This window comes from Oncorhynchus mykiss, chromosome 22 (assembly GCF_013265735.2).
Source record: "Oncorhynchus mykiss isolate Arlee chromosome 22, USDA_OmykA_1.1, whole genome shotgun sequence".
NCBI classification, from domain to species: domain Eukaryota; kingdom Metazoa; phylum Chordata; class Actinopteri; order Salmoniformes; family Salmonidae; genus Oncorhynchus; species Oncorhynchus mykiss.
In genome coordinates this window covers 21,767,684-21,781,440 of record NC_048586.1, presented here as the reverse complement: position 1 = coordinate 21,781,440, position 13,757 = coordinate 21,767,684, and positions in this window count along the sequence as shown.

The window sequence follows — 13,757 nt, the reverse complement described above, 5'->3', positions numbered from 1 at the left end:
TCACCTTCAAAGCATGCTTTCCACTATGCTAAATATGGATCAAATTTGTTGAAATTACTAAATGATATTCACAGAATTTGAAAGCTACAGCAAGACATTGGTGAGGAAGATGAATTGAAAGAATTAATGTTTCTACATAGCTAGCATCAACTTTGTAGCAGTTATGCTAACGTTAGTTAGCTTGCTAGCGGTGTTTTGCGGAGAACAGGCTATCTCTGTAGACATTCAATCATCTGTATCAGTTACATTCCATATTATGTTTTAATCTACTTGTACTGTATTGCTATCTGTCTCGAGTTGTACCAATCATCAGCATGAAGAATAATGAATTCTGTTTAATTTGTCAAGTGGACTGAATTCTCATTCAAATAATGTTGTGCCTCTCTTTTAGATCTGCCAAGCACAACTCTGCCTCTGCTAGTCACACAACCACTGCCTCGGTGGTAGGGTATCTCCTTCCTGGCTGGCCCTGTCCAGGGGTGACATTGGACGGGAACAGAGTGTCTCCCAACCCCCCGGTCTCAGTCCCCAGTAATTATTCTGCAATTGCTTATGTGTCAGGGAGGGCTAGTATCAGCTTGTCAAATCTGGACCCAATGCAGATCTAGAATCAGATGTAGGCTGTCCTGATTACTGTGAGACAATAGTCAAGCATTTGTAACAAGAACATGGAGTGTTGTGTTGAGTTGAACATCCTTATTTTGCAAATGTGGATGTTTAGCTGATCTGCAGTGGACTACATTTCAATTTAAATGATTCTCTAGGACAGTGGTCAACATCCTTTTCTCAAGGTTGTCAAGATCACTTTCGCATTCAAAAAGTAAGCTGAAATCTACTGCTCAGATTTTTTGTTTTACATGAACCTCACACAAACAGTTTTGTAGGAATGAGGTTTGTGCAGTAGGCCTAATACATTATCACAGCATGTTGGTTATATGATTGGCATGCCAATATTGTTAATCATACCATAGTATATTTCAAAACTCAATCTTTGATAACAAAATAGATCAGTTGGTTTAGCACTGTGGAGCATGAATTGAAATAATTAGCTTTTTCATTTTACTGGACTGATGGTACCTGCATCTGATGGTCAACAAGATCAAATCACGACGTCAGTGATTATCAGGTCAAAAAGTCGGAGCTCTAGAAAGATGCTGAGTTTCCGAGTTGGATCACCATTCCCCAAAAAAATCCCAACTGCCTCTTGCGGTCCCTGCTCTCCTTCCTTTCCTCCGCTGAGACTGACCAGAGAGAGGGGACACCGTCTTCCACCTGATGGCGAAACTCAACTCGCACCGCATCTGCCTCATGCACAAATTCATGTTGTTCCTATGGCCAGAGAAAGTTCAATAATAATATTAAAGTGCACCTACCGGAAACAGCTCAACACGATTTTAAAAAAGGAGCACAAGCCTTTATCGTTCGTTGGCTTTAATACAGAAATATTTGGTGATCGACGAGGAATTCCTTAAAGATTGACCAGTTGATCACGATCGACCGGTTGGCGACCACTGCTCTAGGATGACTATCACCACTATATATGACTAACCATGCACATGTAGTCCACCACCCCTTTTCTAATAAATAGACCTCAATCTATTATAAATGGAACAATAAAGTTTTCCATGTATTTATGATTCATATTCCCTTTCGTCAATAACAGTTTCTAGACATCATGGCAATATGCTTGACTGAAAAATCTTGAAACATGTCTAGACTTTGAGGGTGACGTGGTTGCCCATTTTTTCAGTGAGATGTTGACTGTCCCACCCCTATCCCAACCATTTTCTTTCCCTCTCAGGATCTTGTTTGCAGACTTCTTCCTGGTTAACCTGATCTTGTGGGTGGAGGCCTTCAAGGCAGCCATCCCCTTCGGCACGCTGGAGGCCATCTTGGCTTTGTGGTTTGGCATCTCCGTGCCCTTTACCTTTGTGGGCCGCTAGCCTACTTTGGCATCAAGAGGCCTGTGAGTTTCACCTATTAATCAGTCTGTATGAATAAGGTCATCTTACATCATGTGCATTTCCCTCGTGTTTGCAACCTCTTTCAAACTGGCATAACAGAGAAAACATGGCACACTAACAAGCGTCTAATGTGTTTCTATGCTACTCCCTGTGCTCAAGACAATTGAGCAGCCATTGAGAACCAAGGAGATCCCTTGGCAGGTCCATGAACATTCTTTCTTTACCAAGCCCGTGCCCAGTAGCGTCATGGAGACATCCATCCCTTCGGCTACATCTTCATCCTCAATAGTATCTGGTTTGGGTTCCTGTTCCTGGTGTTCATAATTTTCCTCATCACCTACTCCAAGGGCACCATCCTGCTGTGCTACTTCCACTTGTGGGTGGAGCCATACATGCATGGATATGGTTATCACAATATTGGCATGCTGTGCTCTCTTTGCATGTAAATGCATTGTGTAATACCTGTAAAATGGATTTCCAACATTTCCAGTTTGCCAGATTATCTGTGCATTTTATTTAAGATACCAAGTGTGAAGTCTTCGTGTTAACAGTAAATCTATTTTAGTTTTTTGAAAACATACTAAATGATGCAACTGTTTCTATCTCATATCACTCCAATTTCTCTGCTTATTGATCCAAGCACTTAGACCTCACTAGTGTCAAAAATGTATTTTGAGCCAAACCTAAAGAGTGTGTTGCATAGGACTCACTGGTGGTGGCACTCCTTCCTGAACATCTCTTCATGGCAGTCTACCTGTTGGTCTACGACATGCACTACTTCTTCTCGATAACTGCAGATCATCAGTGCTGCCACTACCATCCTCTACTTCAATATGATCATCATCTTCACCACCACCACAAGGCTAGGCAGTAACAGGTTTTTGCAAATGAGTTCAAACAAATGGGGTATCTACTGATTTTCAATTTAACAAACAAACTGGAACTTTGTCAGTTGTTTCCAGCCACCTTTCTCAATAGGACATTTTATCCACCTTTAATACATATAAATTGGTGGTGCTGTAATAACGAGCCGAGTCAGTTGAAAATATTGATGCCAAGGATATTTTTTGTGTCTGTTTACTCTTTCATTAGTTTCTGCTTTTATTTATTTATTTCTGGTACCCTCCAACCTGCGTGGCATTGCATTGTTAAAATCATCCCCGTGTTGAGATGAAACACATGTGTGTTGCAAAGCCATATGCTCTAAGTCCTCTCTGCTCTACCTAGGTGTTTTAATGGGCGGATGTGGGTAATACTAAAAACAGAGAACCATTGTAAATGTGTTTTCTCCTCTTTAATGCTTTTTAAACCATTGTTTACCAAGTCAAAGCCCTTAAATCTGTAGTTTGAAGCATATTTAAAACCTTTGTTTCACTATTACATATCCAACAAACATATCACACAACACTTTTGCAAGGGTATCTGACAGAGGTGTGGACTCGAGTCACATGACTTGGACTCGAGTCATACTCGAGTCACAAATATGATGACTTGCAACTCGACTTTGACTTTAACACCAATGACTCGTGACTTGACTTGGACTTGAGCCATATGACTTGACCTGACTTGATACCCTCCCCAAGCCCAAATATAAAAAATTATGCTATTAAAAAAAGTGTGCAGCGCAGCAACTCTACATTTAACGGATTACAGTTTGAATCAGACAACAGCCAATCAAATTGTGCCAGCTGAGAAACAGTTGTGCGTGGCAGTGCAGAGGAACGTCGGCGGGTGAATTCAGATGGAGCCCTTGGAAAGATGATACCCAATATGATTAATTTAGGATATAAAGATGACGCTGTATCAACAAAAAACGGATTGCAACTTGCAAAACATGCTGTCTATTTCCATTAATCAATTCTTGTAATAAAAAGGTTTTGTTTGAAGAATCTACAGTCTTTCTTCCTTTCTGGTTAGAATTTCCAAGACACTAGCCAGAAGGCTCTAATGCTAGCTAACTAGATAACCAGCCATGTAATGCCAATAGAAAAGCATCAGCTTTGTAGCTATATGGAACCACTTGTTTAATTCTTACCTTCATCTTCCTCACCAACGCCTGAGCTTTCAAATTTACAGCTTTCAAATTCTGTAAATATAATTTAGCTAAATAGTTATTCATTTTAACAAAATATAGTAGATAGCGTGCTTCCAGACCGGAACCTTGTTAGGGCCTCCTGAGTGGCGCAGTGGTCTGAGGCACTGCATCTCAGTGCAAGAGGCATCACTACAGTCCCTGGCTGTATCACATCCGGCCGTGATTGGGAGTCTCATAGTGGCGTGGTCCAGGTTTGGCTGGGGTAGGCTGTCATTGTAAATAAGAATTTGTTCTTAACTGACTTGCCTAGTTAAATTAAGGTTACATTTATTTATTTATTTTACATTTTAAAAAAGTGAAAGTAGATTCAAGAACGACAATACCTCACCCGATTGGTCAGAAGAAAAATCCCTCAACCAGAACTCGTGTTTTCTGTGCTGTCTGTTTACAGATAAAAAAATATTAAAACTGCAACACTTTGGCACAAGTTAGTTGCAAAATTAGTGCCAAAACTCTATTGTGTAGGGCTCTTTAGGCCTACTGTCATTAACATACAGTAGTCTACTTGTTGGATGGAGTGGATGAAAATTGGTGTCAAGCTGTAGCCTAGTTGTCTAGTGATATTGTCGAACATCAGCTGATCCAGGAAAGAAAACAAATATTGATAGAAAACAATAAAGATAAATGGTCGACTACTTCTGGCCACTGATGGCACGGAGAACACCAGTACCTGCGCGCACCTGAAAAACAAAGCAATGAGTGCTCTAAACAGCTGATTGACAAAAGCAAAGAATAATAAATCAACGTATAAATCTAATGCATTGGAATGAAGGGGGGTTCCCGTTTCATTTGAGAGGTTTTATTTTCATATTTACCACTGTATTTTGAAGTAGGAGAATAGGTAAATTAGCATTATTTAGCGACTCCACAAAGTTGTACTTTTGTTGCATTTAGGGGAGGTAACATCTCATTCAGGGGAGCTGAGCCCTCCCCACCGAATGACTTGTAACTAGTGTGCGGCAATTAACTAAGGCCATTAAAATGAACAAGTGTGCCCTCTGCGGTCAAGACGGGCAAAATCAACACCATTACAATGAATATCTTTAAATCGCTCCGCCATTTCCTGGTTATTCAAATTCGAATTGTAAGCCAAATGGGAGTGTGAAAAAACAAGCCATTTATAGTGTAAAGAATCATTGTACCATCTAAACTGCTGTAAAATATCTGTTTAGTAACCAAAAATATTGTATTTTCAGCTGTTTGAAGCTGGTGTTCAAAACCGAAAGTAAAAGACACAAAAACTAAACTTAAGAACAGGGAGCATAAAAATAGGCACATAGAAGATATCTACAGCTTCTTAATTTTGCTTTCAATGAGGATGACACATATATAACTCACATTCCTATGTAATTTAGCTATCCTCTAGGGACAAGGGCACATCTATGCTGTTGGCAGTGAAAGCCCGTGTTGCCCAGCAACAGCCCCAAAACATCACTGCTCTAGAGGAGATCTGCATGGAGAAATGGGCCAAAATACCAGCAACAGTGTGTGAAAACCTTGTGAAGACTTACAGAAAGCATTTGACCTCTGTCATTGCCAACAAAGGGTATATACCCTTTGTTGGCAATGACAAAGTATTGAGATAAACTTTTGTTATTGACCAAATACTTATTTTCCACCATAATTTGCAAATAAATTCATAAAAAATCCTACAATTTGATTTTCTCATTTTGTCTGTCATAGTTGAAGTGTACCTATGATGAAAATTACAGGCCTCTCTCATCTTTTTAAGTGGGAGAACTTGCACAATTGGTGGCTGACTAAATACTTTTTTGCCCCACTGTATGTGGCAGGGGTGGTCATCGACAGTAATATGTCAATTAAGAACGGTGGCTTACAGCTTCAGTTATGTTGCGTGTAGCTTACTATTTCAATTTCACGGTTTTGTCATTATTCTAACAATTTGTTACAGGTGGAGCTTCAGTCCCGTAAGAACAGGTGACACCTTGCCGAACTGATCAGGGGGAAATGCTTCTTTATGCAAGCTTCAAACATCCTGCCCTACTAACAACGGTTTGGTCCCATAGCCGCCACCTTGCAAATTAAGGCTAAGTAGCAATGGGTTCACCACTCTGTTTCCTATATTGCTACCGCTCATCTGGCACCTGCACGGGTTTGGGTAGCACTCAGTTTTTTACATCACCTTTACTCAAGTGCCTTTTTTAAGGCTGGTCCCACAGTTTCTATGATCATGTTGCAATATCGCCTGATTTCAGATCTCATTATGGGTTAGACCACATGTGCCAAACTGACAATTACTCTTGAGGTGCTGACCTGTTTCACCCTCGGCAACCACTGTGATTATTATTTGAACCTGTTGGTCATCTATGAACGTTTGAACATCTTGAAGAACGATCTGGCCTTAATGGCCATGTACTCTTATAATCTCTTCTCGACTCAGCCAGAAGAGGCGTGGCCACCCCTCAGAGCCTGGTCCCTCTCTAGGTTACATCCTAGCTTCCTGCCTTTCTAGCGAGTTTTTCCTAGCCACCGTGCTTCTACATCTGCTTTGCTTGCTGTTTGGGGTTGTAGACTGGGTTTCTGTATAACACTTTGACTACTGCTGATGTAAAAAGGGCTTTATAAATACATTTGATTGACAGGTCTTAAATGAAAGTAAAAACCTGCAGATACTCGGCCCTTCGTGGAATGAGTTTGACATCCCTAGTTTGGCTCTGAGTACGGTTTTACTACAGACGCTTCCCATCAATGTACATTTGGGGGAATTTTTAGACTAGTAGTCTGCAGTTAATCGGTTTTAGGTTACGGATAACTGGTTCATCTTTAGGGGTCCTGACTCATAGGCCCAGTGTCAGCATATCACACACTAGGCGAATCACATTAGTCAGGCACTATGTCTAGTCGCGTCGTCTCATTCCCATTTATTTTATTTTACCATTTATATCCAATCAGAACGACTGTTCATTGCAACAGAACAATTTTAAGGCAAATGGTGGGTACTTTGAAGAATTTGATTAACACTTTTTTGCTTTCTACATGATTCCATATGTGTTATTTCATAGTTTTGATGTCTTCACTATTATTCTACAATGTAGACTTTTGAATAACTTAAAAAACATGAGCTGGCGCACACCCAGAATAATAGTTTGTGTTGAAGGTGCAGACTAACGGTGAATAAACTATAAACTATCAAAATAAAGTCACTCACTCCATGTATAATCTCCCAGCAATTTAATGGGTATTTACTAATGTTTTGGCATCACTGTGCCTTCCTCAGATCCTGAGGAAGGCACAGTGATGCTGAAATGTTGGTAAATACCCATTAAATGACCACATGTTACACAGGTGCACCTTGTGCTGGGGACAATAAAAGGCCACACTAAAATGTGCAGTTTTGTCACACAACCCAATGCCACAGATGTGTAACAATATTTTTGTTCTGTATAAAGTACCAACTATACAGTACCAACAATTTTAATGGGTATTTACCAACGTTTTGGCATCACTGTGCCTTCCTCAGATCCTGATGCTGAAACGTTGGTAATTACCCATTAAAATTGTTGGTACTGTATAGTTGGTACTTTATACTGAACAAAAATATAAACGCAACATGCAAAAATGTCAAAGATTTTACTGAGGCACAGTTCAAAGGAAATCAGTAAATTTCAATAAATTAATTAGGCCCTAATCTATGGATTTCACATGGCTGGGAATACAGATAAGCAACTGCAGGTCACAGATTCCTAAAAAAAAATGGGCCTCGCAATGGGCCTCTGGATCACATCATGGTATTTCTGTGCATTCAAATTGCCATCGATAAAATGCAATTGAGTTTATTGTCCAAAGCTTATACCTGCCCATACCATAACCCCACCGCCACTATGGGGCACTTTGTTCACAATGTTGACATCAGCAAACCGCTCGCCCACACAACACCATACACATGGTCTGCGGTTGAGAGGCCGTTTAGACGTACTACCAAATTCTCTAAAACAACGGTGAAGGCGGCTTATGGTAGAGAAATTGACATTCAATTCTCTGGCAACATTATTAGTGAACATTCTTGCAGTCAGCATGCCAATTGCACATTACCTCAACTTGAGACATCTGTGGCATTGGGTTGTGTGACAAAACTGCACATTTTAGTGTGGCCTTTTATTGTACCCAGCACAAGGTAAACATATAAAAAACTGCAGCCTATGAGAATGGCACACTAATGCAATTCTACCATGGTTGCTGATTAACCAATTGGCTCACTCGTGCAGTAATCACTATCCTTTCTTTCAACCAATGGGCATGAATCTAGAGGAGTATTTATATGTCAACTCAAACCTTATCTCCCACTTGTTGTTTTGCAGCAACAGTCTTCCAATGACCTTCCACTTCCCCACTACCACCAGCATAATAACCTTAAGGCCTGACATTGGAACACCTTTCCCCCAGCGAGGGGGTTTCGATTCCAGCTGCCCAGTATGGGGCAACCTGTCATCAACATCTGACTCTGAGGAGCATTCCTCAAAGACGAAGCCTACCCCAAACTATTCAATACAATTTCTTATTATATACTGTCTCTTGTCATTCTCTTGCCATTCAGTTAAGCCTGTACTCGATTGAACTGTGGGACTAACTACCTCGACTAACCGGTACCGGTACCCCTTATATATATTCTCATTATTGTTATTTTATTGTGTTACTTTTTATTTTTGACTTTAGTTTATTTTGTAAATATTATCTTAACTCTATTTCTTGAATTGCATTGTTGGTTAAGGGCTTGTAAGTAAGCATTTCACGGTATTCGGCGCATTCGGCATTTGATACATTGGCGTCAACATGGGCCAGCATCCCTCTGGAAAGCTTTCGACCCTTTGTAGTCCATACTCCGACGAATCGAGGCTGTTCTGAGGGCAAAAGGGACACCATACAGCTTATGTAGATGGGTCTACTATAAAACTCACACCATATCACACACATCATAGATTTCTTCAGCTGGATAAAAGTCTGTTTTTGATAGTTGAAGTTATTGTGTAGATAAATTAATACAGTTTAATAAAGGAAATCTGAGGAAAAATCTACCGAAGTTCTATCAACCCATCTCATGTTCTACTGACGCATCGAGCACTCTTGACCATTGCTACTCGCCCTTCCGGGATGGCTACAAGGACCTTCCCCGCCCTCATCAGATCACACCTCCATTTCTTTACTCCCCTCCTACAGCCAGAACCTTAAACAGGAAGTACCCGTGGTAAGGACTGTTCAACGTTGGTCTGACCAATCGAAATGTTCCGGTTTGTCTCTGAAAATAGTATAGACGTATATACTGACTCTGTCACTGAGTTCATCAGGAAGTGAGTAGAGGATGTTGTTCTCACTGTGACGATTAGAACTTATCCAAACCAAAAAACGTGTAGATGGCAGCATTCGCACAAAACTGAAAGTCTGAACCAACGTATTTAAACACGATAAGTTGACTGGGAACATGGACGTATACAAACAGAAACAATGGTGGACATCTTGAAGCCAAAACAACAGAATGCGGACAAAGTGGAGTTGCAATTCAACATCTCAGACATAAGATGTATGTGGCAGGGACTCCAGAGCCGTGTCCGCATAGCACGTGCAGACAAGCTGGCGGAGTGTTTACGGATATATTCACTCTCCCTATCCCAGTCTGTTGTCCCCACTTCAAGATGTCCACCATTGTTCCTGCACCCAAGAAAGCAAAGGTAGCTGAACTAAATGACTATTGCTGGAAAAAAGACTATCCCGAGGCCATCAGATTGTTAAATGTATTTTTTCTTTATTTAACTAGGCAAGTCAGTTAATAACAAATTCTAATGTTCAATGACGGCCTAGGAACAGTGGGTTAACTGCCTTGTTCAGGGCCAGAACAACAGACTTTCACCTTGTCAGCTCAGGGATTCGATCTTGCAACCTTTCAGTTACTAGTCCAATAATGTAACCACTAGGCTACTTGCCACCCTAAATAGTCAACATTAGCCTAGTGTACCCTGCCCTGAACCTTAATCACTGATACTAGCCAACAGAGACTGCTGTCCTATGTACATAGTCATTCAACACTGGTCAATTTTTACATACTGTTTTACCCACATATATACTGTTTTCTAGTCAATGTTCATCTTATATAACTACTGCTGTACACACCTTTTCTATTCATATACTGTCTATTTCACACCATTATATATATACAGTGCATTCAGAAAGTATTCAGACCCATTTACTTTTTCCACATTTTGTTACATTACAGCCTTATTCTAAAATCGATGAAATACTAATACATTCTCATTAATCTACGCACAATACCCCATATTAACAAATTGAAAACAGGTGAGGTCCACTTGTGGTAAATTCAATTGATTGGACATGATTTGGACAGGCACAAACCTGTCTATTTAAGGTCCTACAGTTGACAGTGCATGTCAGAGCAAAAACCAAGCCATGATGCCGAAGGAATTGTCCATAGAGCTCTGAGACAGGATTGTGTCGAGGCACAGATCTGGGGGAAAAAAATTATGTAGCATAGAAGGTCCCCTTGAACACAGTGGCCTCCATCATTATTAAATGGAAGAAGTTTGGAACCACCAAGACTCTTCCTAGAGCTGGCCACCTGGCCAAATTGAGCAATCGGGGGAGAACGCGATGGTCACTCTGACAGAGCTCCAGAGTTTCAAGATTCCCTGGTCTGATGCAAACAAGATTGAACTCTTCGAATGCCAAGCGCCATGTCTGGAGGAAACCTGGCACCATCCCTATGTTGAAGCATGGTGGTGACAGCATCATGCAGTGGGGATGTTTTTCAACGGCAGGGACTGGGACAATAGTCACGATTGAGGGAAATATGAACGGAGCAAAGTTCAGAGAGATCCTGGCTGAAAACCTGCTCCGGAGCACTCAGGACCTCAGACTGGGCAAAGGTTCAACTTCCAACAGGACAACGACCCTGAGCACACAACCAAAACAACACAGGATTGACTTCGGGACAAGTCTCTGAATTTCCTTGAGTGGCCCATCCAGAGCCCAGACTCGAACCCGATTGAACAGGTTCAGGTCTCTGGAGAGAACTGAAAATAGATGTGCTGTGATGTTCCCATACAACCTGATAGAGCTTGAGAGGATCTTCAGAGAAGAATGGGAGAAACAGACCAAATACAGTTGTGCCAAGCTTGGAGCGTCATACCCAAGAAGACTCGAGGCTGTATTCACTGCCAAAGGTCCTCCAACAAGGTACTGAGTACTTCTGTAAATTAGATTTCATTTTTGTATTTTTTATAAATTAGCATAAAAGTCTTAACTTTTTTTGCTTTGTCATTATGGGGTATTGTGTGTAGATTGATGAGGGGGGGAATTATTTAATCAATTTTAGAATAAGGCTGTAATGTATAAAAATTTGGAAAAAGTCAAGGGGTCTGAATACTTTCCGAATGCACTGTATTTCACCAGTATTACAGTGCCTTCAGAAAGTATTCATACCCATTGACTAATTCCACATTCCACTGTGTTACAGACTGAATTCCTTCTGTTTTAGGTTATCCTGCTGAAAGGTAAAATTCATCTCCCCGTGTCTGGTGAAAGGCAGACTAAACCAGTTTTTACTCTGTTTATTCAGGACATAAAGTGAATTTCTTTGGCACATTTTTGGAAGTTTTACTTTAGTGCCTTATTGCAAACAGGATGCATGTTTCCAAACATGTTTTATTCTGTACAGGCTTCTTTTCACTCTGTCATTTAGGTTAGTATTGTGGAGTAACTACACTTTTGTTGATCCCTCCTCAGTTTTCTCCTATCACAGCCATTAAACTCTAACTGTTTTAAAACCACCATTGGCCTGGTGAAAATCCCTGAGCGGTTTCCTTCCTCTCTGGCAACTGAGTTAGGAAGGACATCTGTATCTTTTTAGTGACTGGGTGTATTAATACACCATCCAAAGTGTAATTAATAACTTCACCAAGCTGAAAGGGATATTCAATGGCTGCTTTTTAATTTTTACTCATCTACCAATTGGTGCCCTTCTTTGCAAGGAATTGGAAAACCTCCATGGTCTTTGTGGTTGAATCTGTTTAAAATTCGCTGCTCAACTGAGGGATCTTACAGATTGTATGTGGGGTACAGGAGGTAGTCATTAAAACGCATGTTAAACACTATTATTGCCCACAGAGTGAGTCTATGCAACTTATTATGTAACTTGTTAAGCAAATTCTTACTCCTACATTTACTTAAGCTTGCCATAACAAAGGGACTAAATACTTATTGGCTCAAGATATTTCAGCTTTTGATTCTTTATTAATTTGTAGAACTTTCAAAAACCATAATTCCATTTTGACATTATGGGGTATTGTGTGTAGGCCACAAAATCTAAACGTAATCCATTTTAAATTCAGGCTGTAACACAAAATGTGGAAAAAGACAAGGGGTGTGAATACTTTCTGAAGGCACTGTAAATACTGTTAATCCCAGTTGTTTGGTTACATAAATTTCTGTTAATGCATGTATTACTTAGTCATTTACCGTTCTCATTCTTGGAATGGAAACATTGGTTTCAGAGTTCACAACAAAACAATTCTTGGTTTATTTCATACCCATCATTTACGAGATTTGTAAATGCTTTCATTGTCTTTTGTTTTGAGTGCATGTGAGCAATGAGCATATGTCTTGTTTCTCTGTCCTGATAATGTTGAGGGACTGCGTCCCTAGTAAGCTATTTGAAACATCTTTCCAACAATCTCCCCTTCGACAATCAACCATCCTCGGTGTGAAAGAGCAATGGCCGGCAATTTACCACGTTGTGTCAATATGGCAGAGGTTGATGATCTAGCAAAAGTTTACTTTTAACTTTGAGATTTTGATCATTTTAATTCAGGCTGTAACACAAAATGGGGCGGCAGGTGGCTAAAGCGTTGGGCCGATAACCAAAAGGTTGCTAGATCAAATCCCTGAGCTGACATCTGTCGATCTGCCCTTGAACAAGACAGTTAACCCACTGTTCCTAGGCTGTCATTGTAAATAAGAATATGTTGTTAATTGACTTGCCTAGTTGAAAAAAATCTGATTTTTCTGATTAAACACATGACAATGATTAACATTACGACCACAAGATTTAATTTATTTTCCCAACACTTTCCCTGGCTGCCACTGCTCTTGCTCAACAAAAAGGTCCTCTGTGTCATCACAGTTTGTGGACAAAAATATAGTATTTACACTGAAATGTTAAACATGCTAATTGCTAACCCGTTGGCTAACATTTTAACGGACCAATAATCACAAAACGTTGATGGCTTGATTACAACATAACACTGTTGAAGGTAATGTATTTTTTAAACGCTGTTGAATAGGCCGATAATACGGGATTCTACGCTAGATAGCTAGCTACGTTTTGAAGAGAGAGCTTTCAATTGGTATTGCTCCCCCTGTTTTCAGTCACAGGTGGGGACTGGATTAGGTGTGAGCGGTGCAGTAGTGGACTCATGAGTTGGGATGAAGATTTACTGGGGATAGCTTTATTTGTAACCTATGTACAAATGAGCATCGTGCAATAGCAGAGCATAAGAGAGTTGCCACATCAATGTTACACTGAGTTAATTAGTTAAGTTATTGTTATTAAATGGTATTCCAATGTAATTTAATGCTATTAGTTATATTCTATTCCAATATTCTGTTCCAATTAATATTTTTTTAATGAATTAAAAACAACTATTGGAAACATTTTGTTCCTGAACGTCATA